The following is a 21,618-nucleotide window of genomic DNA, read 5'->3' on the forward strand; positions in this document are numbered from 1 at the left end:
TTTCTACCTATCTTTGGTCTCAATTTCGACACACATGTTTGCACTTTGATGTCACTTGTATGGCACTGGCATAGAAAATTAAGGAGTTTTGGTCACAATTTCAACGCACATGTCTGCACTTTGACATTGCTTGTATGGCATCAGTGTAGAAAATTAAGGAGCATTGGTTGCAATTTCAACACCAAATTAGGCATGGTTTATGTCAAAATTTTGACCAGCGACACCTACAAATGGAAAAATAATATTTTAGGTTGGACTAAGGAAATTGATGAAATTCGCATCAGTAATTCCACCTTTATGAAGTCAAAATTTTGACGCAAAATGTTTGTGTCAAAAAAAAGACTAAAAAAGACTGACAACAAGTTTAGTTGCCTATTTGACCTACTCTCATCAAAATTTTGACCTTTTCACATTGAAATTTAGGCCTAAATTTACTAGTGTGTTTAGTTATTTCTTTCCCCTTGTCACTTCTCTCTGGGGTTCTTTCTTTCTGTGATGGCTCTCCCTCAGTGGTCTTTGTTTCTATGGAGCATGTAGTTTGAACCTTAGTGTCTTGGGAGGCTTGTTGAGGATATTCAACCATTTGTATATCTTTAAACACTTCATTAGTTACCATTTATTGTGGTTCCTCCTCTTGTGAATGCTTTTTTTGAACCTATTCTTCTTTAGCATTCAGAGGTTGAGTAGTAGCAAAGCATTTGCCTACAATTGTGATTGGGACAAGGGATGGGGGAGTAAGATCAGGACCCTATGATTCTGGTGGCATTTTTGTCTAGTGCTCCTCTTGAGGCTCACTTGTCAAGGTATCCTTGATCTTATCCCTAATAAACTCTATTCCCATGGGCATAAAGTCAAAATTTGACATTTTGAATATCATCGCCCTCTTCACCCTACTCATCAACCCATTGTTGTACTTCATCTTCTGAAGTAGTTATTTCCAAAGGTTCTTTTGGGACTGATGGTAGTATCATAGTGGAACTTTTCCTCCTTTCCTATTCTGTGGCTCTTGCTAGTCATGTTTTTCTTTGTAAGGACACATCTTCCTCCTCATCTTCCTCTTCTTCTTCTTCTCCCTCAAGAATAGGTTCTAGGACATATGGGAAAGGAACCATCCTTCTAATCACCCTTTGCCTCTTCTTCATGGGGGTCTTGATCTTTTTGTTTCTTAGAGGTAGAAGGGGATGCTTGTTTTTCCTGTGAAGGAGGAGAGACTTCTTGGGTTTCACCCTCTATCAAGCTGGGTGCATTTGATGACAATAGTGGGTCTTCTTGTTGTGCACCAGTATCCTCAGACCCTTGCACATTTTCTTGTTGCTATGGAGGCACCAAAATTTCACCCTCCTCAGGTTCGACTCTTAAAGAAATCCTCTTTCTTTTGCCCCTTCTTTTTTTCTCTGGAGGGCGATAGTATCCAACTAGTCTATCTAGTTGGCATAGTATTTCAGGCCTTATGGGTGACTGGACTACAAAATTAGGGATGGTGACCTTATTCCCTCTACCTTTGGCTAGGTGGATTTGTGCATGAAAGACCACTATCTTAGGTATTGAATCAAGTTTGAAGGGTTTCTTAATCCAATCCTATGTCATCTTGACAATGTGCCTCGCTCGATGATTAATATCATCATTCTTTTCCATGTCAACTTCTACATTCATACTAGGCTATTCCCCAATTTTATCCTTATTGAACAAAGGGTCAAGTAGCTCCTCGGAATCTTGCCATAGTATCTCCACTAAAATCTTTAAATTCAAATCCTTTTCTGCTAAATGCAATCATCCTACAATAATCCCTGATACAGACATCATAGTCATTTGTAGCATTCATCCAATGATCTTCAATGACTTCTTCATGCTAGAATTCCTTACCTGCTAGACTTTGGACCTTTCCGATATTATCAAAATAGGGTCTTGGGGAATTATATTCCTCTAGGGGATATTGATCCCATTCCCATTCAAAAGAAGGACTATCCTACTTCCTCTTAACTTAATATAGTGCTATCACTAGGGGCTATGTCCAACATGATCTATGTAGTTTCCTGACTCTGTCATATGTAGACTCAATATGTCAAGCAATCTCCAAAAGGATAAGTACATCGCTAGGATACCTTGGGAGCTTTATTGGATGGATAGTAGCACTAGCTACCTTTAAATATGTGAATGTTCTAAATTAAATATAATAGGCACCAAGCATTGTTAGTTGTGCCACTACCTCAACTGATAACCTCTTCACATAATCTCCTTCAATGAATCTGATTACAGCAAAAATGAAGGCATCATTGACAATTTTTTATTCCTTTCTATGTCCCAAGAGTTTCTTCTTCACTAATTATGGATAAACAATATACGGCCAAGCATAGGGATCCTACATGCTACCTATTTTGTATAGCCCGAGGTAGTCTGTTTCCCTTGCAGCTAATAGATACACCACATATGAAGTCATATAAAACTTCTTTTTATCTTTTACTACTCCCAACTTCTCACATATATTTTTTCTCAAAGTTGTGGCCCAATCAAGTGGTATCCTTGTCATTTTGATAGTCTTAATGAAATGCACCATAAAGACATTTAGGTGCCCAACTGTCGGTAGACCCATCACCCTACTCAGAAGTATGATTGAATATTTGATATCATCCTTCGTATATCCTCTCATCATAGCCACCTTTTCGATTATCTTCCCTAGAGGAGTCTTCTCAATAAGATAAGAGGACTGGATAATCTCAATAGCCTCTTTTAGGTGTTCTCTATACCACCTTTCTACTGCCTCATAGGTTAATCTGATGAATTGATCCACCCTTGGAAGATGGAATACCCTTTCAATGTTATTTAGCTAGAGATCAAAGACAACTTCTCCTATCACACTCTTCACCACCCTTTCCTCAGGGAAAAAATGTTGTGCAAGTGTCATGATGAGTTCTGAGAATTGCATTGACATAGGGTGTGAAGTTGTGTTTACCAACCTCGATCGGATTAATGCAAAAACCAAAGCCAACCTTTTAGTGGGTTTTTTGTAAATCCTTAACAACTCTGCCAAATCAGTGTGTCCCAAATCTATCTCTAGTTTTTGAGTAATCAGCCTAGAATCTTGATTTTGATGGCACACCTTGGAACTTGAACACAATAGGTTTTGGTGCAATTTTCTTGCCTGATAAAGATGCCATTATATCTGCATGACAAAAGACATCCATTAGTTCAAAATCAAGAATGAGGAGATCACTATTATGCTTAGTCCCATCCTGAACAAAACCTAAAAGTTAAATGCAAGAAAAACACCCTATATCGTCCTTTTATTAAAACAAATAATTTTAAATATAATGTATGCACTAGTGCACCAAATTAGGTGCGTGAGTACACACCTTATTTTCCTCTTTTAATCTGATTATGCGTGCATGCTAGCTCACTAGATTAGGTGCATGAGTGTGCACCTTGTTTGGCATTTTTCTTTGGTTATGGATGTACACTAGTGCACCATATTATGTGTACAAGTGTGCATCTCTTTTTTTTTTTGTATTGTGTTTTAAATTTTACTTTTGGGGGGAAGTGTGCATATGTTCAAAGAAAAGGTGCACATATGTGGGGTGCGCATATGCAGGGTGTGCATATGTGGGGTGCACACTAGTCCACCCAGGTAGGTGAAAAATTATGCACCATAGTTATTTATGGGTTGTGTTTTGTTTTTAAATGTTTTTGGTGTTTTACAAAGGGGAAGGTACGAATCAGAACACCTATCCAGGTGTACTAATATGCACCTCTTTTGGTGTTTTTAGTCTTCAATTTGTTTTAATGTTTTCTTTTAATAGATGCCCACCCGGATAGGTGTGTTGGTGTGCACCCATTTAGGAGAGTTTTGAATTTGTAGGTTTTTGTTGAGTGCAGAAGGAGAAGTAGAAGGAGCCACACCTCACCTAGTGTGGTGTTGCAGATAGAGCAAGGAGGGAGTAGACCTAACTTAGTGTGCCGGTGTAGAAAAAGACTTGGAGATGTAACAGGAATCTTGGTGAAGTTACAAAATGGAGCCAATGAAGAGAATGGGGAACTCTCCCACTTATATAGGCCTTAGTAACCTTGAGTGTTGTGTAGGTACATGGCTACACAAATGCACATGTATGCATCACCCAAGGGTGAACACATCCCTTCAATGTAATTTGGTACATCGGTGCACCTAGTCAGGTGTGCAAGTGTGCCATTTTTACTTTTTCAAAAAAAATGACTATCTCCCCAAAGCTCTGATTTCTGCCTTCCAAGTTTTTGAGTTAGAACCTAGATGTGACTTAGGATCCTTGTAAACCCTAAAAAGATTCAAACCCTGGACTAGGGTTCCAAAAAAAACCTAAAAAATAAAGTAGGGGGTCCCCATTTTAGTTATGAAATGGGGTTCCCATTTTAGTTTAGAATCCTGAACTCAAGACTGAAAGTTACCCTATTCCTACAAGCAACATCCATTGTTCAATTGGTATAAGACAAAAAATCATCCAAATGTTTCAACAAAGAAATAACTCTCCTTGAAATTAGAACCAAAAGAATAGTTACTAAGATATCTCAAGATAAAGTCTCAAGTCCACCTTACCCCCCTGGACTGACACAACTTTTAAAACAAACATGTGAATGAAAGAAAACACACAACTAGAAAGAAATTTTTTTTGCAAAAATGAAATCTAATTATTATTATTATTATTATTAGGCTTCAATATAATGTTTCATAAGTTTCACATTTACTAGAAGGGGAAGAAATTCCCCCTATAAGGAACTGAACCTAAAAGTATTTTCTCTGAGAATTTCAGCAATCTGATAAGGACCAGTCCACAAGCATTGAAACTTGGTATGGCTGCCCAATTTTTCTTTTTCCTTATCCCAAAGTAGAACAAGATAAAAAATTTCTAAATGATTTCATTGTGGCCCTCTTGTCAAACCACCTCTTCATGACAACTTGATGTTTATCCATGTGCTCCAATGCAGCTATCCATTTCTAAAACATTTGTCAATCTGATTTGTACTTTGTTAGCCTTTTCAGCATACCCACTCATGAATTTCAAAACAAGATTCTTGAGGTTAAGTGGGAACACTGGCTCTTGTTTATAGATGAGAAAATATGGAGATGTCTCCAATGCATTTTTAACCCTCACTCGATCTATCCATAAATCATATTTGAGTTGTGTATGCCAATCCTTATGGTTCTCCTTTAAAAAATATCTTATTACTGTGACTAAGTTCTTATTCATAGATTCAACCACACTATTCCCTTGTGGATAATAATTAGAAGAAAACTTAATAATAACCTTCTTTTCTAATGCCCATTGAGTCAAGAATATTGATGTGAAAGCAGATCCATTATCTTACACAAGGGAAATTGTTATCCCAAATCTAGTAACAATGTGTTCCTCCAAAAAGTTCATTACTACCTTATTAGTACAATTTTTGAATGTTTCTACTTCTATCCATCTCATACAATAATCAATGGTTCTAAGAATGTAGGTGTATCTAGTTGATGATGGTGGATTGACTAGACCAATGAAATCCAACCCTCACTTTGCAAAATGACATACCTCGTATACGGGTTATAGTGGCATTGCCAAGTGTCTTTCTCTGCTAGCACTAGTTTGGCAAACATGAAAAGAATGTACATGCTCAAAAGTGTCCTTGAATATTGTGGGCCAAAAATAACCTGATCTTAAAATCATATGAGCAGTTGCTTCTGCGGAACTGTGCCCTGCACCATACTTGTCATGAAATTGGTCTAGGACTTCTTTTTCTTCCTCACATCCTAAGCATTTTAAATAGAACCCTTCATAGTTCCTTTTTTACAACTTTTTATCTTGCAACATATAGGACTCACACTTCATTTTATGTCCTTTTTGTTTTGAACTATTCATCCAACTAGGGCACCTATTCTATAGGAGATAGTAAACAATATCTTGGTACCAAACATCTATTACTACACCTTGACCAATGTCAACTTGAGATACTATCATTTTCTTCTGATCTTCAGGACCTATTTATTTCTCAAACTTAAATTTCTTTTCATAGCCAATCTAGTTATCAACTATCATTCTTAACACTCCTTGACCTTTGATTAATTTTATAGGTTGGATCTCTAGGTCAAACTCTTGAAGTACCACCATCCATTTTCCTCACCTTTTTCCAAGTTCATTTTGGATCAACAATGTCTTTACTACTGGGTTAGGTACAATATCATACACCTTACTCCTTAGTATGTAATGGCAAAACTTCTTTACCACTTTAACTAAGGAAAAAGATTTTTTGTCGAGGTTAGAATAATTCAACTTAGCATTTCTCAGTGGGTAGCTCATAAAAGCAATAGTTCTTTCATCTTCCTTCTTCTTCTTCTAGGTTAAGGTTCCTGTGCATGAATGCTCTAAAGTGAAGGAATATATCTTAAAAGGAAGGTTGTAATCAAGAGTTACCAATACCAGAGCCATGGAAATTTCTACCTTAATAGCCTCAAATTATTTCTTTACCTTAGGAACCCATTCTATTATAGCTCCCTTTTTGAGTAAAACATTAAGAGGAGTCACAATTTGTTTCCCTTGCAGCTAATAGATACACCACACATGAAGTCATATAAAATATCCTTTTACCTTTTACTATTCCCAACTGCTCACATAGATTTTCACTCAAAGTCATGGCCCAATCAAGTGGTATCCTGGTTGTTTTGATAGTCTCAATGAAGTGAAGTGAACCATGAAGACATTTAGGTGCCTAGCTTCTAGTAGACCCATCACCCTACTTAGAAATATGATTGAGTATCTGATATCATCCTTCATATATCCTCTCATCATATCCACCTTTCTAGTTACCTTCCCTAGAGGAGTCTTCTCAATAAGATAAGAGGACTAGATCATCTTAATAGCCTCTTTTAGGTGTTCTCTATACCACCTTTCTGCTACCTCATAGGTTAATGATGCATTGATCAGCCATTGGAAGATGGAATACCCTTTCAATGTTATTGGGTCAGAGATCAAGGACAACTTCTCCTATCACACTCTTCACCACTCTTTCCTTAGGGACAAAATGTTGTGCCAGTGTCATTACAAGCTCTAAAGATTGCACTAACATAGGGTGTGAAGCTGTGTTTACCAACCTCGATTAGATTAATGCCAAAACCAAAGTTGACCTTGTAGTGGGTCTGTTGCAAATCCTTAGAAACTCCACCAAATTAGTGTGTCCTAAATCTATCTCTAATTTCTAAGTAGTCATCCTGGAATCTTGATTTCGATGGAACGCCTTGGAACTTGAACACAACAAGTTTTGGTGCCATTTTCTCACCTGATGAAGATGCCATTATATCTGCATGACAAAAGACGTCCATTAGTTCAAAATCAAGAATGAGAAGATCATGATAATGCTTAGTCCCATCCTAAACATAACCTAAAAGTTAAATGAAAGAAAAAAACCCTATATCCTCCTTTTCTTAAAATAAAATTTTTTAAATATAAAGTATCCACTAGTGCACTAGATTAGGTGCATGAGTGTGCACCTTGTTTGGCATTTTTTGCTTTGGTTATGGATGTGTACTAGCACACAAAATCAGGTGCGCAAGTGTGCATCTCATTTTATTTTTTTTGTATTGTGTTTTAAATTGTGCTTTTGGGGGGAAGTGTGCATATGTTCGAAGAAAAGGTGCACATATGTGGGGTGTACACTAGCGCACCTAGGCAGGTGAGCAAGTGTGCACCATAGTTAGTTACAAGTTGTGCTTTATTTTTTATTTTTTTTGTGTTTTGCAAAGGGGAAGGTGTGGATTAGTGCACTTTTGGTGTTTTTAGTCTTTGATTTGTTTTAAGGTTTTCTTTTAATAGGAATGGGTATGCATCAATGCACCTAGAAAAGTGTGCTAGTTTGCACCCTTTCAACTTTGGAGGTTTTTAATGAGCAAGGAAGGAAGAGTAGAAGGAGCCACACCTCACCTGGTGTGTTTTCATAGATGGAGCGAGGAGGAGTGGACCTAACTCAGTGCGCAAGTGCAGACAAAGACTTGGAGATGTGGAAAGAATCTTGGTGGAGTTACAAAATAAAGGCAATGAAGAGAATGGGGAACTCCCCTGCTTATATAGGCCTTAGTACCCTCGAGTGCTATGTAGGTGCACAACTACACATCTATGCATCACCCAAGGAGAACATTTCCCTTCAATGTAATTTGGCATATCGACACACCCAGTGAAGTGCATAGGTGTGCCATTTTTACTTTTTGAGAAAAAAATGACTATCTCCCAAAAGCTCTAATTTTTTCCTTCTATGTTTTTGAGTTGGAACCTAGATGTGACTTAGGACCCTAGAAAAACCCTAAAGAGATTCAAACCCTATACTAGGGTTTTGAAAAAAAATCTAACAAATAGAGTAGGGGGTCCCCATTTTAGTTATGAAATGGGGCATGCATTGTGGAACCACAACAATTATATAAAGTGATTATGCTAAAAATCATAATGAATACCACCACTGATACAAGATTTTTTTAAGTTGGGAGAATGCCCAAACAATTAGTGTATCAAAGGTTGCAACAAGCTGAAGAAAGTGAAATGCAAACAACATAAATTCTTGTACATATGAAACAAAAGAGGAAGATGAAAAAAGAATATGAAAAAGTTCTATTGAAGTCTCATTCTCATGGTTGTCACATATCAAATTTTGGTGATTTCATATTTAGAAGGAGATAATACTACTCAACCAAAAAGAATAAAAGATGTATGCCCATTGCAAAAGGTACTCCAAATTGAGAGGACGGATCATCCAAATAAGTTCACTATGTGGTGTATTTAAACTGATAATGTAATATAGATTAGATTATCAATTCTTTGAGTTGTAAATGGTTGACAATATTGTGACCCTCTTGCTAATCATGACACCTATCACTTCCTTTTCATGTGTGTCATTTGACTTCAAGGATCTATATTTCATAACTAATTACAGATCATGAGTAAGTCATACCTACACTTAAGGTCATGTAAATACAAACCAGAACTAGTGATAGAGGCTACATGTTTATACTTGATTCTCTTGTAATATGACAATGAATACTTATCACACTATTGAATAGTATTGATAGTTTGTTTAAAATAGTTTAATAAAGATTATAGTCTATTTTATTTCACTAGCACTAGGGAGGTGTCATTGATGTGTGTTTTAAGACCTACTAATAGTAAAATTAATTTTGAAATATCTTATCCTCCAATATTGATCAAAATGTCATGTATGCTAAGATCATGAGAGCAATTTCCTAGGTTCCTTCTAGGTTGGATAATCTCAATGATAGATGTGATATGTTGGTATCATGAGGGGTCTTACATTATAGTGGCAATTTTTCAAATTGATTTCAGACAATATTGGATATGAGAGTTTTCAAATGATATTTGGAATAAGAGTACTTTTTGGGAATTTTCACAAATATATTTCAACCTAGAAGGAGGAAAAGCTTAGATTTTGGCAGCTAACATCTCATGAAGTTGCTCTCTACAAAATTTGGTGACTTGTGCATCTTCATGGAAATTGTAAAATCTAAAAAAATGAGTTTTAAAGATGAAAATGAAGAATCTTCATTTTATAAAATTAGATATAGTCACCACAATCTCTTTCATTTCTTGCAAAGAAACTCAACATATCTATATCCACTTAGAGTTCTAGAACATCAGATTTGGACATACATATAAGAAAATGGAAGGAGGATTGTGTGATAGGGTTAACAACAATATTTTCTATTTGTAAAGCATGGGAAACATGGAACAAGTATGGACATATTTCAACACATCTCATTTAAATATTATCTGTAGAAATCTGTTGATGGAAATAAAATGCCTAAAATGAATGTAAAAACTCAAGTAAATGCAGATGGGTAGGTGTAAAATTCATTTCCCCCAACCTCATCTAGTATCCTCCTTACATAGGGAAGGCTCAAATTTGTGAATGATGCTCAGGAAATTAAAAATCTGCAAGATAAGTATGAGGTGAATCTGATCAAAATTAGGAATATTATAAAATGCATTTAGGAAAATATGGCCACCACATGGTCTTTTAGTGCACAAGAAGTTTTTCTTCATGAGAAAATGTCTTTTGAAGGTGATATTTCCTTTTAATATATCTCAAATGGTACGCCCTTTCTCTAGATGGAAATGGGATATAGTGGCCACACAAACTAGAAAATTTATATCCACTTTGTAAACCCTTCCTTTCATGGAGTATGTCCGCAGGAAGTCAATGGAGGGTTTGGCCACTTATAAGGCTACCTATATTCCTCGTCCATTCAAAGCCGAGGAAGAATAGAGCAATGGAAAAATAGGCTCTAATTTAATTTTGGTCATGGTTCAAATTGTGCCTTAAGCAGTTACAAATGAGCTTGAGAATGAATTTTTAGAGAAAGACGAAGTAACAAAGCATGATTTAATTATCCAGATTATATCTAATTGAGTTTTTTTAACTGATGGTTGAATTTCTTTGTTGGGCTTCTTTCCATAAGCAAAAATTAACATATTTACATACACAAAAATCAATCTTGAATTACTAAATACATGACCATAAAAGTAGAAACAACACCATAGATGACCTAGATGTTCATGATGATGAAATATCTAAAGACAAAGGCCCAGTGTCTTTACCTAGTAAAATTTATGGTTGAAAAGCTTTAGATTGTTATAGCAGTGTTGACAATTTCTTAAAACCCTAAATCTAAACAAAGTAGTGTATTAGTTAATTTGGGTATGTAACAGTAAAAATTAACACAAGTCAAAGATGCACCTCACAACATATCCCCACCAAATTTCACACTTCTCAAAATCAAGCTTCAAAATCCTTATCTCTATCTTCTCACCCATAATGAGGAGGAAAACAAGAAATAGGTAATTAAAGTCACTTATGAAGTCTGATGTAGCTCCTCATAGTGCAATTACTACATCTGGGTGCTTTTTTTATTAAAGAATTTTTTTTTCTCAACAATAACAAATAAGAATTTATATTTCCTTTTTTTAATCTTAGAATTTTGCAATATGTTCTTAAAATTTAACAAAAACAATAGTTCTCTAAAAATCACACTTGAAAATCTCTCATGCCTATAGAATGATATGATAAGTATATACACTTTTTCTTTTTGATTTGATTCATTTATAAAAAATTTAATCTTTTCCCATATTTTATGATCATATATAATAATAGAGACCAAGAAATGAAAATGAATTATGAAAGTAAAATTAGCATATAATTTATTTTATGATCATATATAATAATAATATTTTACACCAAGAAATGTTAGTTTATAAATATTGCAAAATAGTTTCTACATTATTGATTATAATATTGTATTGAAGAAATACACTATTAAGTATTAAAAATTTAAGATGGAAAACCAATTATAATAATATAGGAGGAAATCTCATTTGAATTTTAATGCTATGTTTACTAAATAAAACTAAATTTTATTAATAATAATAGTAAAATATTAAAACTAATTTATATTCATTAAGTAAAATTTGACATAAATTTTAATAGCAAAAGTAAAACTATACTATCAAATAATTTCTAAAATAAAGAAAATTTATTAAAAAAAGTTTCTAAATTAAATTTGATTTAGTATTTAAGGTTTCTAAGTTATATTTGATTTGTTTAAAATAAGAAGTTACTAAATTTTACCAATCAAAATATATAATTGATTGATTTGAATTGATTTTTGTATGGATTATCCAATATACTTCAAGTGGAATACTTTTAGTAATATATAGATCATCTCTATTTTTTAAAGAAAATAAATACATTTGTATAAAAATATTTTTAGAAATAGTTTTATTTGTATATATCACATTGTCAATTGCATACATAAATATAAGTTCACAAAGCATATAATTAAAAAAAAAATAGATGTATTTTGTAATCCTCTAAAAATAATAGTTACCATTTACAAATATGGATGAAAGATAATTAGATTGTTTATGTAGTAATCATATTAGTGAATAACTATTATAAGTGAAATGCAAATTCTAACCGTACAAGTCTATGATTGTATCAGTAAATATGTGTTCACTAATCTAAACACCAACACTTCCAAAAATCATTACTTTCAAAGGTTGAAACAAGCTAATATTTAAAAATTGACCTATGATGTGCTTGTAGATTGGCTAGATTCATAGAGGAAGCATGCAATGGATTTGCAAGATCTCCATGAATCTCAAGAATGTATTACAACCATCCTAGTTATGATAGATTGTTTAAGCTAACATACAAGATAAAACAAGTTAAATGATAAAAAAAAAATTTTAATTGCTCAAAGAAAATCAAATGTTAAACTAGCAGCATAACAATAACATGAATATGAAATCCTTTCAAATCAAGTAGAGGCCTCATTTTATAGATTGTAGAAATGATTAAACTAAGAAGATGCAATAATAAGCAATGGTGGAGATTTATTAGTGCCTACTTGGCTTGGCTATTGGGACACGATGGAGTTGTGGAAAGTACCGAGTTCATTAGGTGGGTATCACATATGAATGGAAAAGGGCCAGTTTTGGCTGATTCTAGCAATCCCATGCCCAATTTGAAGAATTTTAAGTTATGCATGTAGAGTTGGCAACAATGAATACAAGCAGTGGGGACATGTTGCTATTTTTTAATGTGGAGGAGCGTCGTTTGGAGATGATCACGATTGATTGAAAAATGGGGACCTAAGTTTTACACAAGGGAGATTGTCACTATAGATTTTAAAATGTAAAGAGCACAAGTATATTCAATGGTAATAGAAAATCTATGGTTGGCGACTTGTTTTGAAATAGGGGAAAGTTTTGATATTTTATCCCAGTGTTAGTGTGGATTAAGTTCTTTTTATATGGGAATGCATAATTTCTTAGTGTCTAATGATTTGTGCTTTATGGCACATGTTGCAAGGCATGAGCGTGGGACCTACCAGTGGACATTGGCATAATTTTGATCAATGCAAATGGTGACATGGTAGTCCAATAGACCAATTAGAAGCTTCCATGTCGCAAACTTTCCAATGAGGATCAAGATGGTGACATGCAAAAGTTGACATACGAAACGAAAAATTCATCATGACATTGTGACAAGCCACCACGTGGCAGAGTGGGCCCTGTGATGTAGTGACAAGATATTGCTATGTGTCATGAGATAAAAAACTGTCATGATAAAAAGATGCAAGGAAGATAATGATCATGCCATCATGAGAGCATGTTATGTGGTGCATGTGGGCCCAAGTTGCAGGTGGTTGATCGACCAATGAGAAGGTGCCACGTGGCATTGATATGGTAGGTCACCCTGGTAGAGGATGACATGGCAAGTGATGGGTCAATAGCAACCTATCAAAGAATTCCACGTGGCAATTGGTGGTTGACTCAAGTTTGACCAAATTTAGGAGGGAAGATTAAAGGTAAGTTTAAAGTTAGAAATATTAATTAAAATCCTTCCAAAAATGTGTGTGCATTGTGAGAGGGACCCGATAGACAATTTAGAGTATTTTTAAATGTGCACTCATTGTGAGAGGAACTTGCAAATAGAACTGTATTTTTAAATGAAATGTATGTTTTTATAATGTTTTAATTTTATAAAAAAATGATTTTAAAAAATGAAGTTTGATCTATTCATCATATCTTGGTCTATAATTTAGATGAGCATCTAGGGCAAGATTTTTTCCCACATATAACACTATCATATACCTTGGAAAGGTCTCAAAAAAATTTCCATTTTATCAGTCAAATCAAGTGCATGTATCAATGGTTAGAAGTTATTCCTAGTTTTGTCATAGTAGGGTGTTTTCTGAGTTAAATATTCTTGGCTATATCTGGTGCTCTCATGGCAGTTAGAGGCATTATTTGGCAAAACCCTCATTTGGGCACATGCCAAATTTGGAGAGGAAAGTTCCAACACCAACATTTTATCATTGTAGACATTTGGTGGGACTTTTTGTAGTGGTTTTATTAGAAGATGTTTGTTTCTTTCCAGCAAGGGTTTTTCATTATTTGGAAAGATATTTCCCAAATTTGTTGCAAAATAATGAAGATCATATTGGATTTTCGGTTGAGGAGAGAGGAGAGAGGCTTTTCTTCATCAATGGATGAAGATTCAAGGGGACAAGTGGTAGCTATAGATCAAATACAACTCCTCTTTCTTCTTCTACTTATTCTCTTTCTTTCTTATTGTACAAGGTTGGTTCCTAGCTGTTTGAGTAAGTTCTAAACTTGTTTTTCTACCATTCTTCAACATTTTCTCCTTTTGAGAAACTTTGTATAGTTTCTTTTAGAGAAAAGTAATGGATTGTTTTTGAGTCTTCATAGGATTTGTGTGTCTTTGAGTTGCATATTTCTTTCTATGACAAAGATAACAAAGATTTTCATGGACATTGAATTTTGTTTCAAATTTCTCCATTGTAAGGGTTTATCAAGTTTCAAGTGAATATATCAAAGGTTTATTTTATTTGGTGTCTTGTTATGAGATATATGTTCCTCTATTTATGCTCTGATTCAAGGGACCAGTTAAATTGTTTAATGGAGAATGTAGATTGATAGGGTTTCACATGGATTGTGATAATAAGCCTGAAATATGAATGTTGATAAAGAATGTTGTATGGAAACATTAATACTTAGATCCAATGTTATTTGATGATCTTTTGTGAATTTTTTTTCCTTCTCATGACTCCATTTCCCGAAAGAGATAAGGAAATGATCTTAGCTATAGGATCTTGCATTTCTTGTTGTTTTATCTAGGGTTTTTTTCCTGAAATTCTTTAATCAAAATGATATTTCCCTTCCATATTTAAGAGCTAAAAGTGGAACCTCACTTAGCTTGTGGATTCATAGGTTATGTTACTAGCTATTTCATGCCTATTTAATTGCATAAGTGTAGAACAAAAAAGGGTTATATCTTCTTTGTTAGATCCATATCTTATTTTTAGCACTGGTGACATTGATGAATCTAAGGTACACCTGCCTAGGTTTTGTAGAGCTTGAAGTGTAGAAGAAGTATAGCCTTATAGCTAGCTCAGATTATATTTGGATGCATCCATCATAGGAATTAGCTACCCTTAGATGTATTTTATCTCATCTATTTGGTTATTTAAACATTATTAAATGAGGAGCCAACACATGTTAAAATCCTGATTAGTAAGTTGGAAGGAAGCCCTCAGGAGAAAGTCATTATCACTGCATCTGAGGATCAATGTGCTACAATAGACAAAAAGGAAAGGACTAGGAAGAGGAGTAGAACCAGTATGAGGAATTTGGTAATGAGGGCCTCTTTGGACATCAATAAGATTAAGGAATTCACTAAGAAGATGGACCAGTTGGAGGAGAAGGTTGCAGAGTTGATAAAGAAAATAGGTTAATTCATTTGTTGTCCTTTTGCCTCTAGTTTTTTATGTTTGTGTTGTCTATTTTTGGTTAGTGGGTTGTGGTCAGTGTGATTTTATTTACATAGCTAGCTTTTATTTTGGTGTTGGCTCTATTCTTTTTTGATTTTCTTTGTCTCTCTATCTTAATGTCATATCTTTAAAAATTTTATTTATAGGGTTTTAGGGGCCCTTCAAAACCTATTTTCCTAATTAGAAACTCAAGATAATGGAAAATTTATAAATATTGATAATTTAATGAAGAATAAAATAGAGATATTATTGATGTAATATTTATAAATGAGCACAATATTATGGTCAAATAAGACTATTGAAAATAACTAAATTTATTATTTAATTGAAACCTTATGGTTGATTTTGGAGTTTTATGACATTTTTTTGTGGTGGATTTTTTTTGGGTTGTCTAGTTGGCCAATTAGAGTTGTACGCTAGGGATTTTTAGATGTTCTTTTATGTTTATTATTTTGACTGTAAGTCAAAGAATTACTTAATTTTTCAAGTTGAGATTTATATCAAAAAATTATTGTGTTAAACATTTTAATTGGGTCTGTGAACTAGTGCATTTTTGGGTTCCCTATGATGGAACCAAACACGATCTTTGTTTTTTTTGGGTATATGAAACCATTATTCTTTCTAAACTTAGGGGAGGTTGTCTAGTACATGTCTTTGGAAGTGGCTTGTAATAAGGGTCTAGGACCTAAAGTGGTTAGTACCAAAGTAACCTATTGTAAGTTGAGTAACAAGTGATGACATAGTAATCAAATTATCTCGCCTAGCATTTTTCGCAATACACATTAAAAATATAAGTTTGAGATATTACATCATCCATGCCTTGAGTGCTTACACAAGCTAAGGATGGGAATGCGATGATGCCTATTTATAGGTATGACTAATTTTCTTCATCTTCATGAGAGGGTATTCTGGTTCTACATATGTCACATTGAGGGTCTGAGGTCTAGAGTGACTGGTCTTGGGTAACACAACTCTTGAGGGTCCAAGGACTAATGAGAGAGTAGTCTAGGATAACTCAAGTAGTTTGACCATGTGATGACACTCCCTAGCATGTAGCCTAAGTCTCCTCCATATATTTTTCTATTGTCCTCTAGAAGTGTTTTATTTGTTAGATGTATATATTGTTGATGTTCACTTAGTTATTATACTTGACATCTGGATTTGGACTTTAAGTGGATCTCTTTTATTGATTTTGTCTCTTAATTCATGATACTTGATTTATACTTTGCATGTTCACTTGGTATGTGGTTATGTTATTGGATTGAATATATTTTCTTCTTCTATAGTTTTGTATGTTAAGGTAGTTTTGGCTATTATGATTCCTTGCCTAGGATTCTTTTATGATTGATCATATATATGCAGGTCGTTCATTCTCTTCCCTCCATGGTGGGAGTGGGAGCCTAACTGGGTTACCATGTGGTCGAGAGATAGTGACTTCTTAGCATTTGGATCCCCCTTAGATTGAGAGATGTTGATGTTTATTTCTACAATTGTATCATTATCATTCTTATTCCTATCTTGGAGACTTCTATTTAGTTGATGTATATATGTTATCATGTATCCTATATTTTTTATGTAATTGTATCTATTCTCACATACTTGATGACATGTGTAGTCAATATTATTCATTAAATGTATTGCATTATATTAGTTGTATTTACTTGTGAGATGATCTATCTATTATTTCTTTATGATCAAGAACATTGTACTTGAAATTTAAACTAATTAATATAAAATTATTAATAGTGACTCAACATGAAGGAACCCTTGAGGAATGAAATTTGTATTGTGTTTTCATATGTGAGTTTGATGTGTATCTATATATTACTGTTGCATTGTTAATTTAATATTGTTTTAACTTTTAGAAAAATTGTTCAATAAATGTCGTAACATGTTAGGTTAGTTTCTCTTAGATTCTTGAGCAAGGCATTACATCTAGTATCAAATCTTGAGTTTCAACAATGGAAACTCCGGGCATATTGTGCACCATCACTTAAACAATTAGTAAACTTGCAACAAGATTAAACAAAAAACATATATTGACATCAAACTTGAATCTACACAATTGAACAAAAAACTTTGAAACATAGAATTTATGAACATAAAAATTGAAAAGTATAACACTTCCAATCTAGATTCTTTCTTTATGTCTATGGGCTATACCCTTATCTTTTTTGATGAATTCTAACATATTGCTCTCATGTTTGGGTGTTGTAGGAGACATGGCTTGTGGTTCTAGATCCATTTCTAGGAGTTGTATCTCAAATGTGGTAGAGGCAGTCACCATAGGCCTCCCTTGGTTCATGTAGAGGACCCTATTCAGGAAGAGGCTAGAGGGGTTAATAGTGTTGAGCAACATGCTAATTCAGAGGTGAATGACAGTAGAGGCTTGATTAAAGGGATCCTAGAGTGCTTACCTTTGCAAGAAAGATTTCATCTAAAGGTGGCACACCATCCTAATCATGTAGAGAGAGATAGATCTATGAGTCTTAGAAGAGGGAACCTAGAAGGTAGAAGGGAGATCATTTAGTCTTGCAAGATGAAGGACCTATTGCAAGTCAAATTAATCCTTTTAACAAAGAATGTACTAGTTATGATGTTGAGAATTGGCTGATTGCACTAGATAGATGTTTTTCCATGCAAGACTTTGATATTAATGTCAAAGCAAGATACATCATCACCCACTTAGAGGTCTTTATAGATACTTGGTGGAAGATAGAAAAAAAGAAACTGAGATAGCTATGAAGATTTTCACATGGAAGGTGTTCCTCAAGAATTTCAACAAGCAATTCCTATCATAGCAATGACATCAAAAAGGGTAGATGAGTTTCTTGACTTGAGATAGGGTATCATGACCAATGCAGAGTATGAGTGGAAGTTCTTCAAGCTTATGTCCTATGCATGAGTCAGTGACAACTTACCATTGATGGTCTAACATTTCATTAGAGGAATTAATGATAGCATCATTGGGGGAGTTAATATTTTCCAACCTAAAAACCTTAAGGTTGCATTTTTGTGAGCTACATTGGTTGAGGAGAGTATGAATTTGGATCAAGGTGGTCTACCAAGTGTTTAGGCTAGAGGATCTGCCTATTTAGGACTGCCTAAGCGAAACTAATCTCACAGAGTTGGAAGCTCTAAGAACCCTCCTACCTTCTCTAAAGGTAACCATTAGAAGCATGACATAAATTTATAATGGTAGTAGTAGTAGTAGTTCATAGTCAGAGAACTACCACAACTAGTAGTGTAATATGTTCAATAGGTCAATTGAGCTTCTCAAGGTCATATTCAAAATGCTAGTGTGGGTAGTATTCATCAGTCTAATGCACCTAGAGCTCAGGGAGGTTTTAGTGGAGATTTATATTCTTGTGGACAATGTGCTCATAAAGTGACCAACTATCCCAAGCGTGCACCTCAGCTCTCAAGTTAGAGGGCTACATCTTTTGAGCCTATAGTTGGGCATGCTAGTAGATCTGAGATGATGTTTTTAGCTAGGTCTTATCCCCCTATAGTGGAAAGGACCCAAGAGGACCCACACAGTGAATGCTGAGTTTGAGTTTTGTATCTCTGTAGTAGGATTCTAGGAGTAAGCCTAATTCTAGGGGGGTGGATGTAATTGTTGGAATCTCTAACCATTGTTATCTATTAGTGTCAACCACTTAGTCATTTATAAGGAAAATTCAAATGGTCATCACTATGACTAAGCTACTCTACGTAGACCGAGTCATGTACATAAGATATTATCTACCAAGCAATTCTATAGAAGCCAAGTAAGTGTATGGCCATAGAGTAATTTTCTATATGTACTGAGCTTATCAATGACCAAGCGAGTTATTAGTCATTGAGTGAATTCCAAGTATGCAAGTATCGAGTGATATAGTATGTGTTGAGCATAATATATGGTGTGCATTAGAAGTTTAACAAAGGCTAAGCAACAAAAATGTTGAGCATGAGAAATAGTAAAGACCAATCAATGTAAAGTCTACATAAAAGTCAAGAATGTAATAGATTTTTAGGAAAAATGATTATTAGACTGACTTAAAAGGTTCATTTAAGTTTTGAAGAGGTTGTTATAGAACATTTAAATTACATGGATCACATATCCCTATATGTATATTCAACGATCAGGATGAAGAGGCAAAACATAGAAACATCTAGAAAACTCTTCTAGAAAACTCTTTATGGAAATCTTTAAAAAGTGATGATCTAACCTAGAGCATATACATGATGAAGGAGAAGAAGGAGAAGAGTATAAATGTGAACATAAGGCATTATACTATGAAGGATTAAAAAGATCAAAAGTCATTCAAGGGCTCTATTATTATCTAACAAAGCAAGTGACCTATTCATAAGAAGTGAATGTAAAAGGGAAAGACAAGTGTTATCATATCAGAGGAGAGGATCAGTAAGCAGGAGACTCAAAGTTAGCTTGTAAAGAAAACCAAGAGTTAGGTACTAAATTAGTTTTAATAGACTTGAATCAAGGTAAATCTCTTATCACAGTAGTCTTAATAGATCTTTGTAAATCTCTTAACAAAGTCCTTACTTAGTTGTAAGTGTCAAATCCTTTAACAAGGTGAAACCTGAGAGTTTATTAAGTCTTTAACAAGACATACTCCTCACAGAGTAGATCATATTTTATGGTCAAACATTGTAACCTTAATTGGTTAACTTTATTACTGAAGTAGTGAATATTCATGGGTGTCATCCCTACCCTAGTTTTACCTTCACCTTGGAGGGTTTCTGGAATAAAAATATTGTGTTATGTGTTATTACTTTCATGTATGTGATTGAATTGCTTTACATGTTACAAGGAAGTTTACATTTATAGTTCTACATGCACAAGTTATTGATAGATGTGGATGAATTTGTGAAAATTGAAAAGTGTTATAGATTATGATTCACCCCCCTCCCCCCCCCCCCTCAGTATTTAGTATACTCCTCCATAAATCAATAGTAATGCCCACTCGTAGTTTTATTTTCTATTCTGATTGTCAAACTCTTTTAGGCCTTAGTTTCAGAGATTTTTTTAATAAAAAATTTCATGACTTGGATTATATATCAGTGATGAATACTTAGTTGATTTCATTTCACATGTTATTTGATGATTATGATTACTTTCATTTTGATGATGTTTTAATTACTCTTAGTAAACGTGATTGCTCTTATGATGATATCATACAACATGTTTCTAATGATGATTATTTTATATTCATAATGATAAATTAATATATTTGAGTATGCAATGATTTTTACTCATGATTTATTATGGTACTTACCCCATACTTGCATGTGTATGGTGTGCATGTTTGTTTTACTTTTATGTTTGATGTGGTTTTGGAAGGGAGTCATAGTCACCTGCTAGTCAAGATCTACATAATGTATCACTCCCTACCATTGCATATTTAGCTTATATGTATGTATGTATGTATGTATGCTCATCTTTTATGTAGATTGGAAGTATTGGACATTGACTTCCTTGAATTGCCAGGATAAGTACATCCTATAGCAATAACTCAATGATAAGAATGGGAAGCTAATGACCAGATCTAATCTTAGCCATAGACTAAACACTTGTCCTACAATGAGGACTTGTATCTTACTATCTACCCTTTTCAAACCTGTGAGTCTTTCTGTGTGTGTTGTTTGACTTACACTTTGGTTGGTTTTCCTTATGCATTCTATGTGGTTTTGACTCTGTGATTGTTTGGTAGAATGCTTACTTATATTTTTTGGATTAATTATTTATATTTGAATTATTAAATATTATTTGATTAAAAAGAAAAAATATTAAAATAAGATGATATTTAATTCATTGAAATTATTTGGATATATGCTTAATTTAAAATATTTAATTTAAAGCTCTAATTTAGAAATTAAAATTAAATAAATTAAAATATTATTTTAGTGTGAATATTTAATTAATATTGACCAAATTAGAGTTGCATTGAAATAATGCACTTTAATTATCATTATTAATTAATATAATAAATAATTTCTTTTAACATGCATGCATTAAATAGTAAAGTGGAAAAATAAAATAAAAGAGTTTATTTAATTAAAAAGTGAGTTAATATTGCATAAAAATATTAATAAAATAAAACAATTATGTTATAGGGCTTTTAGAGACAAAAACTCTAAAGGGAGTTAGTGCTCTACATTAATGGTTTTTGATTCATTATTACATATAGATTTTTGGGGGATCAGTTTTTGGGATTTGGAAGCTTTGAAGGGTTTCAGTTTAACAAGCATTTCACCAAGAT

This window comes from Cupressus sempervirens, chromosome 2, assembly GCF_028749045.1.
Source record: "Cupressus sempervirens isolate cs-2001-9-10 chromosome 2, ASM2874904v1, whole genome shotgun sequence".
Lineage (NCBI taxonomy): Eukaryota > Viridiplantae > Streptophyta > Pinopsida > Cupressales > Cupressaceae > Cupressus > Cupressus sempervirens.